Source organism: Vipera berus (genome assembly GCF_964194415.1).
Source record: "Vipera berus genome assembly, chromosome: 1".
In the NCBI taxonomy this organism is placed as follows: Eukaryota; Metazoa; Chordata; class Lepidosauria; order Squamata; family Viperidae; genus Vipera; species Vipera berus.
The window spans coordinates 77,390,379-77,410,047 of NC_138202.1; the positions used below are offsets into that span (position 1 = coordinate 77,390,379).

Here is a 19,669-nt window from a genome sequence, read left to right on the forward strand (position 1 = left end):
ACCTCAGAAGCTTTCACTTAGGTGACTTTGGGCATAAAGAATTAAATCTAGCTATGATGAACAAAATTAAGAAAAATGAAATTGATGCTGATCGTTCTGTATGTGGCAGAAAATGTGGCATTTCTAATGAAGCTGTTTAAGATGCTTTTAATTTGCATTGCATTCCTGATGATCTTCTAGTCAAAGAACCATACCTTTAAATCTCAGTCTGGTTTCAGGTTGGAGGGCTGCTTTCAACCCAGCAACACACTGTCAGCCCTCCCCCAGCACCATATCCCCAAGGTATGCAGAGGAAAAATTTCTGCATCCGCTTGACGCCTGTGTGGCCAAATCTCGCCTGTCTACCTGCCTGCCTACAGCTGGATTGGAAGGGGATACACAGGCAGAGCTTGAGGATGATGTAGGGACATGGTGGCGAACCTATGGCACGGGTGCCACAGGTGGCACGCAGAACCCTCTCTGTGGGCACGCGCGCCATCACCCCAGTCCTAGGCCTTCAGCTGGGTTTTATAAAACCTTTTCGCTTTAGGCCTCTGCATAAAAGTAAAAAAGTTCGGGCTTCCGGATGGCAAGGCGACGCTGGAGGCAGCCATTTCTTAGCTGTCAGCCTCGCAGCTCCGTAGAGCCGCCGAAAACAGCGCTGATCAGCTGTTCGGCGGCTCGGAAGCCCCCACCTCGGGAGAAGAGGAGGGGGTGAGCATCCAGGTAGGGGTAGCGCTCTCCGGGGCTGCCAGAAGTTATAGTTTTGGCGGCGGAAGGATTGAGGCCCCCCCCCGAAGCCTGGGCATGCTCCGGACTGCGAGGCGCCTCTGCTCCGGGTTTTTTGGAGCAGAACAGGGTGTTCGCAACCATCCCTGCTAGCAAGGAAGAGCTTTTGAGAACAAGGACGCAGGCAGAGCGATGCAGGAGATTTTGGTGAAGATGATGCTTTGATCTTTAACTCAATGGACTTTGCTGAATCTGCATGTGAAAGTGTGTAGTTAACAATAGAGGGTGAAAATGGCGGCTATATCTTCTAAAGTTCCTGCCCTGAGGCAGCAGTCTTCAGTGAAAACTTCATTGTCCTCTGCATCTGAATCTGTATTAGCTTTTACAGCAAAAGATTTGCAGAGTCTTTTGCACGAGACTATGGAAAAGCAAATGCAGCAATTTGTTGAGATAATGGAGAAAAAGTTGGAGGAGAAGTTTACAGAGAAATTAAAAGAAATGAGAGCAGACATCACATCTGCAATAGAGGGCATGGTTAAAAGTATTGATATTTTGGATGACAGAGTGGAAGATCTTGCTCAAAATGATATTAGATTGGAAGCCAAAATGATAGAAACTGAAAATGTAATAGAGAAAATGAATTATGATTTGATTTCGATACAATATTCTCAGATGGAGTTTGCTTTAAGAATCAGAGGCCTAATAGAAAATCCTAAGGAAAATTTGGAGAAAATGGTTTCTGAGGCTTTGGAAGGGGTGTTGAAGCGACCAGCAGATGAAATAATGCAAGATATAGATAAAATCTTCCGTGTTAATTCGTGGATCGCAAGACAAAGGAAACTACCTAGAGATGTGGTGGTTTATTTTACAAAGAGAATGATTAGAAATGAAGTTATCCAGGCCTCCTACAACATTGATTTTGTAATTGCTGAGCAAAAAGTTCTGATTTTAAAAGAGATCCCTGCAAAGATTTTAAGGAAAAGGAAGGAATTTGCTTTTTTGACACAAGAATTGAGACGACGTGATATTAAGTTTAGATGGCAAATACCAGTGGGTATGGTGGTGACCTATGAAGGTACAAGGTACTGTTTTACCACGGAGATTCAGGCACGTGATTTCTACAGTAATGTTTTAAAAGCAGTCCCCATACCATCTTTGGAATCTACAAAGAAAAAAGATGAGAGAGAGTCTCAACATTCCAGAGAGAACCTGCAAGTTGCTGAAGGGTTAACGCAGGCAGATGTGAAAGATACAGGAGTGGGTCAAATTTCATTATCACTGGAGAAGGCCAGAAATTGGAAGAGGCGTGTTACTTCTGAACGAATGAATCAAGCCTGAAGATTTAGTCACATAACTGTAAGAGACAATAATGTAATAAGGATTATGGGAATTGGAATTGCTAGAAGGACTAAATATTTGGGGATATATTTTTTACCCTTATAAAATAATTATGTAATATTTCGTGTTGCTTTAGTTCTAAGATGATTATGGAAAGTTAATTGGGAAGATTTGTAGTAGTGTTTATTGATATTCTGTAGGTTATGATTTGTTATTTGGATGAAAAATTTTAAGCTTTTAGTTGGATAGAAGAATAGTTTTATAAAATTGATATAAATTGGTTTTTTTGTGATTGAAGTTAATTTGTAATATTTTTATGGGTAATATTGGAATAGGTAATAGAATATAAGAATATAAGAATGATGTGATTATATAAAAATTTCTTAAGTTTGGAAAGTAATCTATGGTATTTTAAGTTGTATAACACATTAGGATAATGTGAATTTAAAGCTTAGTTGGAATGAGGAATAGTTTTAGACAATTGATATAAATTGGTTTATTTGAGATTGTTTTTATTGGGTATCAGATTGGAAGGTATTATTTTGTATTTGAATAATCATTGATATGATATATATATGTATGTTTGGAATTTACCTATATGAGTTAAAGTCTGATAGTTTGAATAGTTTAGGATTGTTTGCGTAAGTTAGATCATGATTGTTTGTATTTTTATACCCTGTGTTTTGGTATTAGATTGGAAAGTATTATTTTGTATTTGTATAATTATTGATATGATATATATATATATGTTTGGAGTTTTCTTATATAAGTTAAAGTTCGGTAGTTTAAATAGTTTAGGATTGTTTGTGTAAGTTAGATTATGATTGTTTGTATTTTTATACCCTGTATTTTGCTCTGGGAAGCGGGGGGGGGGGGAGGGGAAAGGGAGGGAGGTGTTGGGGAGGGTTGGGGAGGGGGAAGAGGGTGGGGGGGAGGGGGTTGGGAGGGTTTTTTTTCTTTTTTTTTGGTTGGTTAAAAATAAAATGTATTGTAAAACTTTTTAATAAAAAAAAAAGTAAAAAAGTTCAATCAATCAATCAATTTCTACTTCTTGCGGGGGGAAAAAAATCTTGCAAAGTTGGAATTGATTGATTGAACTTTTTAGTCCCACCCATTCTGCTGTTACCACCACAGCCACGCCCACCCAATGGGCCACACCCACCCAATGGGCCACGCCCACCCAATAGGCTACGCCCACCAGGCACCTGACGATACATAAGTGGGTTTTGGGTTGCAGTTTGGGCACCCAGTCACTGATGTAGGATGTAAGGTTTCTGAGGCTAAAAGACTCTCCCCCAAAATGGAGAAGTTAAGAAAGTGACAAGGGAATTTTGTTTTTAAATCACATCTAATTTTTATCTTTGGTTACACCTTGATGGTGTTTTTCTTTTGTTGCTAAGTGTTTTAAAAACTTTGATGGTTTTGTTTTCATCTGCTTTTTTGATAGATAGACCGCCATTATAACTGGTTGAAGGGTGGATTGCTGACACCCCAGAGGTGAGGTAGTAATTTAGAAGGTCCTCTTGGGATCCAGTGCTCCAATACTAGAGCTCACTAGATGGCTTTGGATGAGCCATTTTCTTTTAGTCCAAGCTACCTCAGAGCGTCTTGAGGATGAAGTAAGAGTGAGCCCTATCTACAATGCTCAAATTCTTTAGAGGAAAATATATGTCTGTCTGTCTGTCTGTCTGTCTGTCTCTCTCTCTCTCTCTCTCTCTCGGTAGATGTCAGGCCCCAAACCAAGAATGGCACGTGGCAATTCTTCCAAGCTGAGTTCTTTATTGTTTCACACCTATAGACAAAACCTTGCCAGATTGAATACTCCACTACCTGCATCTACAATATACTCTGTAAAATATTTAGAGTAGTGGTGGTGGTGGTCTATTTTCACCCTCTTTCTCTCACACAAAATATATGAACTGAGCTGCTTCTTACTCTTCTGGAATACACCCCCCCAAGGGATCCACCTCCCTTCTACATTCCTTCACAATACTATGGTAAACAAAGCAATTTCAAGGTGTGGTTGTCAATTTAAAGCCCTCTATGGCTTGGGATCCAGTTACTTTTGGGACCATCTTTCCGCAGTTATCCCAAAGGCGCTTTTTCAAAAGGCAACTGGATTTTGTTTTTTTCCTTGAACAAGTTTCACTTCTCATCCAAGAAGCTTCTTCAGTTCAGTTCAATGAGAACTGAAGAAGCTTCTTGAATGAGAAGCCAAATGTCTTCAAGGAAAAAACAAAGTCCAGTTGCCTTTTGAAAAAGCGCCTTTGCGACAACCATGACCTGGATGACTGAGAATCTTCATAGGCTTTCTGCAGTTACTTTTCCCCATCCTATCCAATCTGGTAGGAGGGACATGGTCAAGATACTGTCGGCTAAGGAATGTTGGCTAGCGAGACCTAGAAGAAGTGTCTTTTCTGCCATGGCACTTACCCTTTTGAACATCATCCTGTCTCTGCTGGGCTTCCATAAGGCCTTGAAAACTTGATTTTGTGCCTGAGCCTGGCACAATATATATATATATATATATGTGTATGTGTATGTGTATGTGTATATGTATGTATATATATATATATATATACAGTAATATATACACATACAGTATATATATATATATATATATATATATATATATATATATATATATATATATATATATATATATATATATATATACATACATATGCATATACATACACATACACACACACACACACACACACATATATATATATATATATATATATATATATATATATATATATATATATATATATATATATATATATATATACACACACATACATACATACATACACACACATATACACACAGTGCTTTTTTTGTAAAAGAAAAAGGTGCCAGCTACAGTCATATATGTGAGAAAAATCAAATAAATAAAATCTGCTGAAAGCCGCAAAACCCACGCCTGGTCTCAAAGGATCCAGCACATGCTCTTAAGAGCCAAGGAGATATAGTGGTTAACTCTCAGCTCAGCTTACTTCACACAATTGTTGTTGTGGGATAAAATGAAAACCTCCCTGAGGGCTGCTCTTGGAAGAAAGATGAAATAGAAATCAAATACATTTCATAGTTATATAGCTGCACCTGACTTTGGCTAACTAACTAATGTTGTTTATACATTTACCTCACTTTTCTATCTCAAAACACGCATGCGCTACATCATGATTTCTGTTGAAAGAGAAAGAAACCAGCAATCCCTGAGTATCCCGGGAGTCATGAAATACTTCCATCCCACCAGACTTCAAGAAGTGATTATTTCTTCTTTCTCTTTTTGAATCCTTTTCATCTTTTGTGCTATGACTTTCTGCTGCATGTTTAAAAGCAGGGATTATCTGCTTTCTGTTATTGCTACTGGCCTGTTTATCACTCTTTTCACTTCCCAGGTGGAAAAAAAAATAAAGCTTTAAATACTTTTCAAAATCATCCGTGAAGTAGAAATGTAGAGAATGGTTCAAAAATCCCCAACTGTTAACATAAAAATTTAACTACAGTAGATATAAGTTCTATACTGTATTTTATTATGATTTGGAAGCAACATATCCCATATTTTTCAGTTGGCTACATCTGATTTCTTTCCCTTGCAACTAGATCAGCAAATGTTAGGGAGAAAACCAAGAATTTCTTGTGTACTTTTGTCAGCGTAATGCCCCATTGTCTCACAGAACAAATCCTTAAGCCTTCAGCTCATGGTAACTTACTGGATTCTCTTAGTGGCCAAAGGTAATTTTCAATCAGATCAAAGCTCCATTCAGACTAATGTGTCACTAGCTAAACCAAGTGGAAAGCATATTATGAATGCCTGCTCCTTTATTTTCCTGCTTGCTACAGCGAGAAGGCTTCGGTGTCCCTTCTTTCCTGTTCATATAATGCCACCTGCCAAGAAGCCCCAGCTCAGGTGATCTCTTGCGATTCCATTTTGTATTTTACTGGCACAACTTTATCCCACACCAAGGAACTAAGAAAGCTTCTGCAATGCTTTAAGGGGAACAGGAGAAGAAACCAATAATTAAAAGATATAACTAAATTGCCTTAAACCTTTTGAGAGACAACTGTAAGAACCACAGATCCTTTTTCTTAAAAAAAAATCTACATTTTTGATGTATGGGGCATGTCATTGCAGCTCTGGAAGTTGCCTGGAGATCAAAAGCAAGAGGTGAATGCTGGAAAGGAGATAATCTCCCATAAGCTATAATTCGGTCAGGCCCACGGGTTCTATATATATATATTTCTCTATTCCTTGAGTGGTTCATTCCTTCTCACCCCCTTCTTTATCTGCAAAGGACGGAAGACCCTTCTCTGCTGAAAGCCAAGCGTCTTAAAACCTCAATTATCACTAGAATGGATATAAGATAGGCCAGACATGTCAAACACAAGGCCCGGGGGCCGGATCCAGACCGCGAAGTGGTTTCATGTGGCCCATGAAGCAATCCTGGAAAAAGTGAGGGAACGGCCCCCACTGCCTTGGCCCTGGCCCAGAGACCCTCCTTCTGCCAGAGACCCTCAGATCTGTCCCACTCCTGCCCAGGCCCTCATAGGCACCCTTGATGCGAATGATGTAGAGCTGGCCACGCCCACCCAGTAGGCCATACGCACTGTAGCCACGCCCACCCAGTAGGCCGCGCCCACCCTGGCCATACCCACCCGGCCCCTTGAGGGCAACCGCAATGCTGATGCGGCCCTCAATGAAATTGAGTTAGACACCCTTGAGATAGGCTATTTCTGCAAGGATCAAAACTGATGTTATCCAGGAAAAATCCAGCCTTCCTTAGAAGCTTCTCCACAGCTCATGAAGTTAAGGCCAAATCTTTCCAGAAGCTTCTTCCTTCTCCCTCCCCCCCAAAAGGGGGAGGGGGTTATGCATCCATTGAACATGGCACTCAAAATGAAAACCTTCCAAAAGGGAGAGCAAAAGGGTTTCCCATACCAGCCTTTTGTGACCTGGATTTCAATTTCCAAAATTACTTAGCTAATATACCCATTGCTAAGGACTTGAGAAATTGGGAACAACATCTGAACAGCACTAGGCCAGAAGAAGGTCTGCTGTTTCCAGTGTATTCGGTTAGTTTGCCGATAAAATGTAAGCCATAACGTAAATTGTTAGTGGGGGGAAAGTTAACAAAAACAGTAAAATTTGAAGAGAAAACCACTGATGCAACAACCCTCATGTAAATACTGAACAACTGGCTAGAAAACTGGGAATGCTGCCTGTATTGTGCATAACAGCTGGAGGCTATGCAGCAGCCTCTTCTTTTAGTAGTTATCTGGGTAGGACTGTTAACCTCTCCCATTCTTGGGCCTCTTATTGCAAAGATCTTTCCATGAATCTCTAACAGAGAAGAGGAAAAGAAAAGAGAAAACATGGCCTGTGGCCCAGGAAACTACTTTCCACTGGGAATAAATAAATCTGCACCATTGCTTTCCCCCACATTCATGTAATTAAAAAAAAAGTTCTTCCGAGTTCTTTCCATTCTATTTATGGAGGAATGTGTTAATATAACTTATTTAAAAATGAGGCTGTTTTCTTTCCAAATCTTTATAACGATTCTTTGATAAGGAACACTGCAGGCCAAATAGCGAAGCCCAACCCACAGCAAACAAGCCACTGTAGCAAATGGAACACGTGGATTAAACTTGCTTGCAGAGTTTGCAGGACACTCGTGTAAGCCAAACATATGGAAAGCAACAGATAGCTTTTCTGTAGCACTGCCTTGGATTTAGATCACAAGTCACAAATGTATTTTCTTCACTTATTTCAGAGCAGCATTTTTCTGACACAGAAAATAACTGCCAATGAGACACGCATCAACGTCTACTCCCCATCTGACCTTTTCAGCTGCTGACTCCTTCCTTTACTATACAACCATTTGAAGCATTGCTTTCCTATGTTACTCCACAATAGCCAAACATCATCTGATGAAGTAAGCTGCAGCTCATGAAAGCTTGTCTGTCCATCAGTCATCTGTCACATATTGTAACTGTTCATCTCCCTCACAGAGGGAACGGTGTCCATTAAAATATCAACACATACGTAAAGAAAAATTAAAAAGAGGTACATATGATTAAAACGTTAAAAATTAATTAAAAGGCAAAGGATAGGTGGCTATTTGGGTGTTAACCAGCCCCAGAGTTGTGTGCTCTTCTGCGCCCCACAAGCCAGGCTGCAGAGCCATGTTTTCACACCTTTCATCTTATGCCTTTTCAGTTAAATTTGTTAACAAGACAAGGTGCTACCAGACCTGTTTTTAAATGGATCTCAGTAAGCTTACAGATAACGTTGGGAGTCATGCTTATCAGTACAGGCAATAATGGACAAAATGCCACCTTATTTCCTGCAGCCTTCTAAAGGCGTTGAGCAATAAATCTCAACATTTTCAGTGGGAGTCCGACTTGTCTAAAGGGCAGATTGTGAAAGCCTGATTTAAAAAGGAAAGGGAGAAAGGATAGAGAGGAAAGCAAGCTAACTCAGCCATCTATCTACTTCTAAATGGATTTTCTAACAAACGGCTAATCTGCAAATAATTTTGAATAAACAGGAGTGGGGCTGTCAACAAAGCATTATGCTACAGTCACATTCCCATCATCTCCCATGTTGAAAGAACATTCTGCTTATTGCCAGATGTTTTCTTGATAAAATCCAGATAGTTCAGGAAGACTTTTCAGTGAACCTTCCTGGATAATGTAGTGTAACGGAGACTAACTTTTAGAAAGCTAACTTTCACTCTCAGGGGCCATCTGAGGACCACCTCCTGAGTTTGGAGCTAAGTAGGGTAAAATCTAGTTAGTGCTTAGAGGGCTGACTCTCAGGAAATCACAGAGATGTAGGTTAGATTGGGGAGTTGGGGGTGGGGGCGTAAGGACACCATAAAGGAGACAATGCAAACCAGTTATATACTGTTGCAAAAATAAAGGCTACCCAGATGTCTCCATGAAATGAACAAGAGAGGACTTTAACTGAAGAAAAGTTTACCTTGCTAATCCTGCATGGTTCTAAAATTAAGAAATGCCCTCCTTTGGGAAATGCATTTAGCCTCAACTTTTTTTTTTAGAAAATGAATTAAAACACAGCTTTTTAATGAGCATTTATAAAAACATATTTTTATATAATGTGTTTTAGGGTCCTACTTATTTTGAGCCTGAATTTTGTATTATACTGTATAATTTTTTTAAAAAATGTAATTATTTTTTTTTAAAAAGATCCTGCCGCTTAATCTGTAGTTACCCAAACCCTGATTCTTGGAAGGAAACCAGATCATATATCTAATAAATGAATAATGCAGGAATTGGGATCTTGTTATGTTGGCCCTATGTTAGGTCCTCACCAAGGGATATCGGCTCCGGATGCCCGACCTTAGTTTCAGAAGGCCATTTGCTCCCTCCCCGCAAGATTGAAAGGTCGTCAGTAGGTCGTGCCCAGAACTAGGTCTCTACGTATCCTTCACGGGCTACTAAACACAGCCGTTCCAATAGGAGCAAGATATTGGTCACGCGTCCCGAGATCTCATTTCTGAGCAAAAACAAAGGAAGAAAGTTTTATTTCGCCTCGGGGACGAATCGAACCATCGCCGCGGCTTCCCCAAACTGGCAAAGAAACAATTCGAGAAGAGCTCTGATATAAATCCGGCCTCTCCAGATCGGGCCGATGTAATCACGCCCTGACGCAAACTTTACAGCAGGGGTCTTCAAACTTGGCCCTTTTATGACTTGTGGACTTCAACTCCCAGAATTCCTCAGCCAGCTTTGCTGGCTGAGGAATTCTGGGAATTGAAGTCCACAAGTCATAAAAGGGCCAAGTTTGAAGACCCCTGCTTTACAGCCAGCAACCAGCCTGCAAACCGCCTAAACGCAGGGATCTGGCGACGGACAGGCACGGCCAGTGTCGCAATTCACAGGACCTTTAATGGACCTCCCCACCCCCAACACACACACACACACCCGCCAGGCCCTCTTTCTTCACACCTGCTGCTAAGCCGCGGCTCGGTCGGCCTGGCGTGCCTCCTCTGAACTTTGCGCGCAGCCGACACCGTAGTAGCAGCAGCAGCAGCAGCAGCGGCTACCGCCTCCTCTGGATTTCTTCCCCGGCTCTTCGGGATCGATGCGCAACCGTATCTGCCAGCGCCGAGACCTCCCTGGTTCCCTCTCCGGAAGGAGAACAAAGAAAGAGGAATAAAAATGTTACCCTCGCTTTCTATCCTGGCTCCAAGAATCCTCTCCCAACCGGCCGCGGTTCCGTCTGTCTGTCCCGCCTCCTGTGTAGCGTGTCCCCTCCCACTCCTCCCTCCTCCATCTACCTTGACTCCCAGCCTTTCCTTCCCACGAAACGCTCTCTCCTCGGAGCGCCAGATGCCCTTTCCCAAAGGCCGGTGCACCACCGCGAAAGCCGAGGAAGCGTGCTGCCCTTCCCCTTCCCCCCCCCCCAAAACCTTCAGAAGGCCACTGCGGACCTGGAATAGAAGTGTGTGTGTGTGTGTGTGTGTGTGTGTTGGGGGGAGGGTGTTACGTAGCCACAGAGGCCGAGAGCTCCCCCACTTAAATTTGGTGTAGCCTTTCCTTGGAGTCTTATTGCCCAAGTCCTGACGCGGCTCCTCCTAAACATCAGGGAGAATCCCGAGAGCCCATCCCGGGTTGCTTTCCTCCGCAGCTCCTTCCACCGGCGGGCTTTTGAAAGCTGCAGAGGAAGCACGCTGTCCGGGACTAAAAATAATAATAATAATAAACCTTTTATTGTCAAAGTACAACATGTGTACATTGAGATTAGCTGAGCCTCCCCCCCCCCGTGCTCTCTCCCCCCAACACACAGTGACAACAAATCCTCCATCCCACCACACTATGTGAACCAACTACACCACACACGGGCCTCCCAAGTCAATTCTGCATAAGATTATGTCCCATTTAAGAGCCTAACAGCCCACGGATAAAAGCTATTTTTCAGCCTGTTGCTACGGCTGGCTATCGCTTTCTTTTCGCCACTTGGGAACGCACAGGTACTTTCCCTCCAAGGCGCGATTGTAAAAATGGATACAATTCCCTGCCAGTGCAGTGGTTATAAATCCCACGGAGTTCTGTGAGATTGAGATTGAAGCCTGAAGAAAGGGACTAAAGCAAGAGGCAGAAGCGCCCCCCCCCTTAATCGGGAGGGGCTGGGGCAGAAAGGGCACTTAGCAGAGGCCAAGCAGTCTGCTGGAATGCCAATTATGCGGAGGCCGCTTGTACCTGCAGCTGAGGCCCCTGAAGAGAGGGGCTCCCAGGCATTCCCGAGGGAACTGGCAACATTTTGGAAGTGTGCTGGAGAGGCAAGTCAATGTGAACACCTTTCATGCTTGGGCAAGTGCAGACCAGCCTGCTTCACTTCTCCATTCGCACCAGGCACATCTGGATCTGTGTGCGCATTTGGTAGGTAGAAAGCCTTGCCCTGAAGCCATATTTTTTCCCCCACTGCAAAACTAGGAGTGATCCTTTGGGAGTGACAGCTAATTCCCTCTGTGCTTCCTTCTCTAAGGACTCTAAACGGGGTGGGTGGTGGGTGGCTTCCTGCAGAACTGTGCCAGTCTTTTCTACAGCTATTGCTTTAAGAAAGCCGTCTTCTATTTAAGCAAGCTTCCTTCGGGTGAACTGTGTTTTCAATTAAATGTGGGAACTAGGGCCTGAAGGGAGCTGAAAACTAGGTTAGTCTTGCAGTATCCGAGGGCTCTCTCAAAGGGCCTTTAGTAGTCCACTGACAGATTCCCAACTGTAATAAGAATTTCATACTGGCTTCTCAATAGTTGCTCTCCAGTGTCCTCCTACTGCTTCTGGAGTTTATAGTTCGTGGCTTGTGGCTGTTGCTCTCCACGGATGTATTCAATCCCATCTTTAAAATTGTCTTGCTTTAGCGGCCATAACATCTTCCAAAACTGAATGTGTACATAAACTATTCATTTATGTATCCAGAATCTTCCTCAACTCAGTTTTGTAACAAACAAGTTCCATTATGTAGCAAACCATACAGAATTGTCTGTATAGTTGCCAAAAGTCAAATTTCACTTAAAGGCAAAACACACACATACATACACAGATGTACACACTTAACTGAGCAAGAGAGGCCTATTCTTGTTTCCGTTTCTGCCTGTTATTCACCTCTATCATATCCCCACGTATTGACCCACTTTGAGTTCATAACTCTTCCACCTGAAGGGTGGTTCTACCTTGCCAATTGTTTGCCCATTTTTGGCATTTTTTCTAGCAAAGTGTTGTGGTTTTTTTGTGTGGGGGGGGATAACAACATTTGAAGTACATGAAGACATTGAAATTTCTTTCTATTCCTAGGTACCACAATATGTGCAATTTACTTTTTTTCCAGATAGCTGCCTTACATTTGATTAGTGATTTCATTAAGAAATCTACTACAGTCCTGATTACTTTCTAGTTAATCACTGCCAGCTAAAACCACACAGACACACAGAGATGCCTTTTAACCAACTTGATGTTATATTAATTTATGCTGAGTTAGATATATCATTGTAATACTAATTTCCTCAATCTGAAAAATCATTTTATAGCTCTTCAGTGTCCCTTTTTGTTATAATTTGAAATTGCTACCTTTTCACCAAGCCATTTCTCTCCTCACCTGAAACTCTTGACCATGTACCAAGGCCAACCGTTCATTTTATGTCCCTTACCTGTCCACATTAGTCCATTCCTCCAAAACCTTTGTGGTTTGTCGGTTATTAATCAAGAAGACACAATTTCTTTGTATTCGTTTTATGATATTTGGTGTTGCTTGACTATTATTGCTGATTTTCATTTTTTTATTCTTGCTTTTATTAATATTGAGATATAGTTCTACTTTCGAAAGAAACAGAGGCTTGGGGAATCATCTTTCAGCAGATAAAAAGCAAAAGAGCCTTGGTGGAGCAGTGGGCTAATGCCTCCTTAAGTAACACCAGCTGCCTGCAATTAGTGCAGGTTCGCATCCCACCAGGCTCAAGGTTGACTCAGCCTTCCATCCTTCCGAGGTAGGTAAAATGAGGACCCAGATTGTTGGGGGCAATAAGCTGACTTTGTAATAATGCCGCTGGGGAGGGGGGGCGAAAGCCCTAATAAGCAGACATATACATAGGATGAAGGCTATTGCTAAGCACATTGGTTTGTGCTTTAAATTGTAAGCTGTCCTGAGTCTTCGGAGAAGGGCGGGATATAAATGGGATTTTTAAAAAAAAGGAAGCAGGAGAAGCTGCAAACCTGACTGGTGATCAGCAAACAGGGCTATCACACCCATAGTAAGATGCAACAAACAGCAGGACTGAAGTTCATTCAGAGAAGGATGGGCAGCATCTCACCACTTGTTCCAAACAACTGGCCTAACCCTATTCAAGCATTTCAGTTCTCGAAAACACAGTATCATTACAGGCCAATTCCCCACCTACCTATTATTTAGATCAGGGGTAAGCAACCTTGGCTCTTTTGACTTGTGGACTTCAACACCCAGAATTCCTAAGCCAGCTGGCTCAGGAATTCTGGGAGTTGAAGTCCACGAGTCATAAAAGAGCCAAGGTTACCTATCCCTGATTTAGATCTTCCATTGGGGGGGGCGAAGTGTGGATAGAGGACTAATAAGACAGATAACATCACACAGCAGAACTTTTTCTTTCATTATCAGTTTTATTCTGTATTGAAGACATTCAGCTCTACTCTGCAGTGATACAATTCTATTACATTAGCACTGAAATATTTTTCTGTCCAGATGTCAGGAAAAAATATGTCTGATCCGACACAAAAATTTGTGGGTTTGGTTGCCGTCAGCCAATGCTGGACAATCCTGAATAGGATTCGCACCTTGCATGTTATCAGTCAAGACTTTTGTTTTAATGGGGCAGAGCCTTCTCTCCTGAATGTGATTACAGTGCTCCGTCGGACACTGGATCATATAGTGACCATCTGCCATTTGAGAGCTTATACTGGAAGAAAAGCAGATTTTCTCCAACTAATAATAATACTGTGCTTAATTAGATCAATGGCCCAGATATTAATCACAGAACACTTATTCCATTCTCATGAACCCACGTATTTCAAAATGTAACCTATAACTTACATGTAACTTCTTGATTTCCTCCTACCTTACAAAATTGGCTATATATTTCCATCATACACGTATCATATGCATTTTTACTACCGTTATCCATGTACTCTTATGTCATATGCTAAATAAATAAATACATCACAGGTGTGTGCTTATCATCTTACTTCAGCTTTTCTTTGCTTTACAGACCTGTGAAGGCCAGTCACTTTTTCATCATTGTTGTAACCGTGGTCATTAAATGAGGCAGTTGCTAAATATGGACTACCTATAACTAGGGGTGTCAAACTGCCAGCCCACAGGCCGGTTTCATCATACCGAAGCCACACCCACCCCATTGCCGGCAATGCAAAAAGAGTCATGACACGTCACGTGACGTGGTGAGTTTGCCACCCGTGACCTATAATTATCTTTTTTTTTCCTTCAGGACTTTTCATTTCCTTGTGCTTCAGATAAAACAGAAAACTTGTTATGATCTAGACCTGGAGGTAGAAAATGAACAACCCAGATAAGGGAGGCCTATGTTTCCCCAACTCTGTATTTTCAACTGTGAAAACTGGCCACAAGAAAAACAAAAAACACCCTCTTCTTCCTTACAATATGACTTAAATCTTTCCCTTCATCTTTCCAGACTTTGAGCGATGTTCCTCAGCAGTTCCTTGCTTGCTTTGGACAAATATTGGTAGCAATATGACTGGAGGTTTCCTAATAAGGGTATTCTTTGTTATCAGTTTACCATGAAAAGGATGCGAGTCGATTCATTCTATCTTGCCCCCCTAAAGCCAACGTCCTCTTATGCTATGTACTTTATATATTCTTGTGGCAATTACTGGCCAAAGAAAATAAGTGGTTTTCTGTTACTTTTTTAAAATTCTATCTTTTGTTTGTCCTTAATATTATTTTGTATTCCATTCTGTTCACATACCAAGAACAGTGCTGTCTGAGGTATTCTTTCGCTTACTTAAAACATTTCGATTAACCCCAATTCTTTGTCAAATTAAGCCAGCAAAACAACCAACAGCATCTAACCAACCTTAGCTGATCTTGGAATCAAAGCAGGCTTATCTATGGTTAACGCCAGGACCGGGTGGTGAGGGTGGGGGAAGTTTAAAAAAATCCAGAGGACAGTGGCAAAGCATTGCCAAAAAGTCTTTAGGGAGACTTTTTGTCAAATCAGATATCATAAAGCAGTTATCTCCTTGCCTTAACATAAAATGAATTTTCATTGAGAAACTAGAAGCAGCACATGTATCGCTGTTGGTTGTTAGTTCTGTATTTTCTTTGCAAGAGAGTTTAAATGATGATCCCCAGACCAATTCATGGGAATTGTAGTTCAACACATTTGGATGGTGCCAGAATAAGAAAGAGGTCTTTTCTAAATGCCATGTCCTATTCATCCTCTCTTCAGAGAAAGAACTGAACTTATATTTTGTCGGTGAATGCAGAGCTAAACTCATCAAGTTATTTATGATGCAAATGATGGCTCAATTCATGTCATTGTGAAATCCCCAAAATGGCAGAAAATCATTGTTAGTTATAGGACATATTTATTTTTACAACTGTGGTCTATGTCATAAAAAAAATGGAAGGACATTATCCATTATTTCATCTTCTTCTGTTTACTGTTTCTTTTTTTCTACATTTGAGCCTAAGGGAATTTTTATTTGCCTAAAATTAAATCATTGTTTCACATGGGAGACCAAGAGGAAACCTCAGAGCTGTATGCTAAATCAGAAAATTGAAATAACATTCCAGAGGGAGAGGGAGAGAGAAAGAGAGGGAGAGGGAGAGAGGGAGGGAGAGAGAGAGAGAGAGAGTGGCAGACCCCTTTCTTACCATTGCCAAAAAATTACATGGATGTATTCAAAAATTAGGGACGCGGTGGCTCAGGACACTGAGCTTGTCGATCAGAAGGTCGGCAATTTGGCGGGTCGAATGCCGAGTGCCGCGTAACAGAGTGAGCGCCTGTTACTCGTCCCAGCTTCTGCCAACCTAGCAATTCGAAAGCACAAAAAAAATGCAAGTAGAAAAATAGGGACCACTACGGTGGGAAGGTAACAGCGCTCCGTGCGCCTTTGGCGTCTAGTCATGCCGGCCACATGACCATGGAGACGTCCTCGGACAAGCGCTGGCTCTTCGGCTTTGAAACGGAGATGAGCATCGACCCCTAGAGTTGGAAATGACTAGCACGCATGTGCGGGGGAACCTTTACCTTTACCTTTTATTCAAAAATTGTCTAGGTGTCAAGCTTAACTTGAACAATTAAACTAATGAAACCCATAAAGAATCCAGCATTTAGCTGTTGAACTTTTCTTTAAGTAAAAAGTTATTCAGAGACATGATAATGAAGGACAGGAATCCAGAGCGGCCTTTACTCCCCTATGCAATGACTTGACAGTTCCTTTATTTTCAACCAGACTGAACACAGCAATGGCTTCATTTTTCAGTGGAAAAGATCTGTATCCGAAGATCCAGCCACCTCATGTAAATTATATTTTAAACGCAAAATAAAGTTTTCAATGGGAGAGAGGCATAGTTAACACACTGAAGCTAGAACATTTAATGTAAACTCAGACATAAAATTTATAAAGCATAAGTAAATAATCTATACAGGTACTCCTCATTTACTAACCACAATCAGGACTGGCAACTCTGTCGCTAAATGTCACAGTTGTAAAGTGAAATGCTACATGATTGTGAAAGACATCATTTCCATTGCAGTTGTTAAGCAAATCACTGCAGGTCATTAAGTGACACATCATGTGACCATGACTTGCAATTTCTTGCTAGTTTCCCCCAGATTTTGCTTGTCGGAAGCTGGTTGTGAAGGTTGCAAATGGTGATCACATAATAAACTGGAAGCTGCAACTAAATATGCAGTCATTGTAAAGCATCCAAATCCCAATCACATGACTTTGGGTATGCTGCAACAGTCACAACTTTGGTTGTGGTTAGGGTTAGGATTGTAAACCTACTTTTTCAGCACCCTCATAATTTTGAATGGTCATTGAATGAGACAATCAGTAAGTGAGGACTACCTGTATTGGGATGATAGTGGTTCTGCAGAATCCAATCTGAGTCGGTCACCGGGACTAAAGATTTATTCTTCTAAGCTTTCGGTCTCTTGAAGAGAGGGAAGTTTCCTGAGGGTGGGCTTCTACACGTCTGAAAGTTTAGAAGAAGTGACCAACTCAGATTGGATCCTGCAACATTATTTGTTGTTGTTAGCTGCGAAGTCGTGTCCGACCCATCGCGACCCTATGGACAACATTCCTCCAGGCCTTCCTGTCTTCTACCATCTTCTGGAGTCCATTTAAGCTCACACCTACTGCTTCAGTGACTCCATCCAGCCACCTCATTCTCTGTCGTCCCCTTCTTCTATTGCCCTCGATCTTTCCCAGCATTAGGCTCTTCTCCAGTGAGTCCTTCCTTCTCATTAGGTGGCCAAAGTATTTGAGTTTTAGCTTCAGGATCTGGCCTTCTAAAGAGCAGTCAGGATTGATCTCCTCTAGGACTGACCGGTTTGATCGCCTTGCGGTCCAAGGGACTCGCAGGAGTCTTCTCCAGCACCATAGTTCAAAGGCCTCAATTCTTTGGCGCTCAGCCTTTCTTATGGTCCAACTTTCACTGCCATACATTGCAACTGGGAAGACCATAGCCTTGACTATACGCACTTTTGTTGACAGGGTGATGTCTCTGCTTTTTAGTGTGCTGTCTAGATTTGCCATGGCTTTCCTCCCCAGGAGCAAGCGTCTTTTAATTTCTTGGCTACAGTCCCCATCTGCAGTGATCTTGGAGCCCAGGAAAACAAAATCTGTCACTACCTCCATTTCTTCCCCATCTATTTGCCAGGAATTGAGAGGGCCAGATGCCATGATCTTGGTTTTCTTAATGTTAAGTTTCAACCCAAGTTTTGCACTCTCCTTCTTCACCCGCAACAAGAGGCTCTTTAGTTCTTCTTCACTTTCTGCCATTAGAGTGGTATCATCTGCGTATCTTAGGTTGTTGATATTTCTTCCGGCAATCTTAATTCCAACTTTTGATTCATCTAGCCCTGCCTTTCTCATGATGTGCTCTGCATATAAGTTAAATAGGCAGGGCGACAGTATACAGCCTTGCCGGACTCCTTTCCCAATTTTGAACCAATCAGTGGTTCCGTGTCCAGTTCTCACTGTTGCTTCTTGGCCCACGTATAGGTTTCTCAAGAGACAAATAAGATGGTCTGGTACTCCCATCTCTTTAAGAACTTGCCACAGTTTGTTATGATCCACACAATCAAAGGCTTTAGCATAGTCAATGAAGCAGAAGTAGATGTTTTTCTGGAACTCCCTAGCTTTCTCCATGATCCAGCGTATGTTGGCAATTTGATCTCTAGTTCCTCTGCCTCTTCGAAATCCTGCCTGTACTTCTGGTAGTTCTCGATCCACATACTGCTGAAGTCTAGCTTGTAGGATTTTAAGCATGACTTTACTAGCATGAGAAATGAGTGCAATGGTGCGATAGTTTGAACATTCTTTGCCACTGCCTTTCTTTGGAATTGGAATGTAAACTGATCTTTTCCAATCCTGTGGCCACTGTTGAGTTTTCCAAATTTGCTGGCAAATTGAGTGTAGCACTTTTACTGCACTGTCTTTTAAGATTTTGAATAGCTCAGCTGGAATACTGTCACCTCCACTAGCTTTGTTGTTGCTCAGCTTTTCTAAGGCCCACTTCACCTCACATTCTAGGATGTCTGGCTCGAGGTCAGTGACCACCTCATTGTGATTATCTGGGACATTAAGCTCATTCTTGTATAGTTCCTCTGTGTAATTTTGCCACCTCTTCTTAATCTCTTCTGCCTCTGTTAGGTCCCTGCCATTTTGGTCCTTTATCATGCCCATTTTTGCATGAAACGTTCCCTTCATCTCTCCAATTTTCTTGAAAAGATCTCTGGTCCTCCCTATTCTATTGTTTTCTTCTATTTCTTTGCACTGTTCATTTAAGAAGGCATTCTTATCTCTTCTAGCTATTCTCTGGAATTCTGCATTCAATTGGGCATATCTATGTTTTTCTCCCTTGCCTTTCGCTTCCCTCCTTTCCTCAGCTATTTGCAAAGCTTCCTCAGACAGCCATTTTGCTTTCTTGCATTTCTTTTTCTTTGGGATGGTTTTGGTTGCTACCTGTTGTACAATGTCGCGAACCTCTGTCCATAGTTCTTCAGGCACTCTGTCTATCAGATCTAATTCCTTAAATCTATTTGTCACCTCTACTGTATATTCAGCAGGGATATGATTTAATTCATACCTGAGTGGCCTAGTGCTTTTCCCTACTTTCTTCAGTTTAAGCCTAAACTTTGCAAGGAGAAGCTCATGGTCTGAGCCACAGTCAGCTCCTGGTCTTGTTTTTACCGACTGTATAGAGCTTCTCCATCTTTGGCTGCAGAGCATATAGTCAATCTGATTTCTGTGTTGACCGTCTGGTGATGTCCATGTGTAGAGCCGTCTCTTGGGTTGTTGGAAAAGAGTGTTTGCTATGACCATCGTATTCTCTTGACAAAATTCTATCAGC

The 19,669-nt window shown here is 41.8% G+C and overlaps 1 protein-coding gene across 5 annotated transcripts in view; it reads right to left on the reverse strand.

Annotated features, from left to right (window-relative positions):
* Nucleotides 1-19,669, reverse strand: part of LARGE2 (LARGE xylosyl- and glucuronyltransferase 2) — a gene marked incomplete at its 3' end in the record, with an annotated part of 49,463 nt that overhangs the window by 18,766 nt on the left and 11,028 nt on the right. Inside the window, exon 1 of one of the 5 annotated variants that reach the window (XM_081329219.1) lies at nt 10,027-10,270. The exons of 2 other annotated variants lie outside the window; for them this stretch is intronic. Of the gene's footprint in view, nt 1-10,026; nt 10,271-19,669 lie in introns of those variants that run through there. 2 more of the 5 variants (XM_081329218.1, XM_081329220.1) reach the window with 2 other exon arrangements.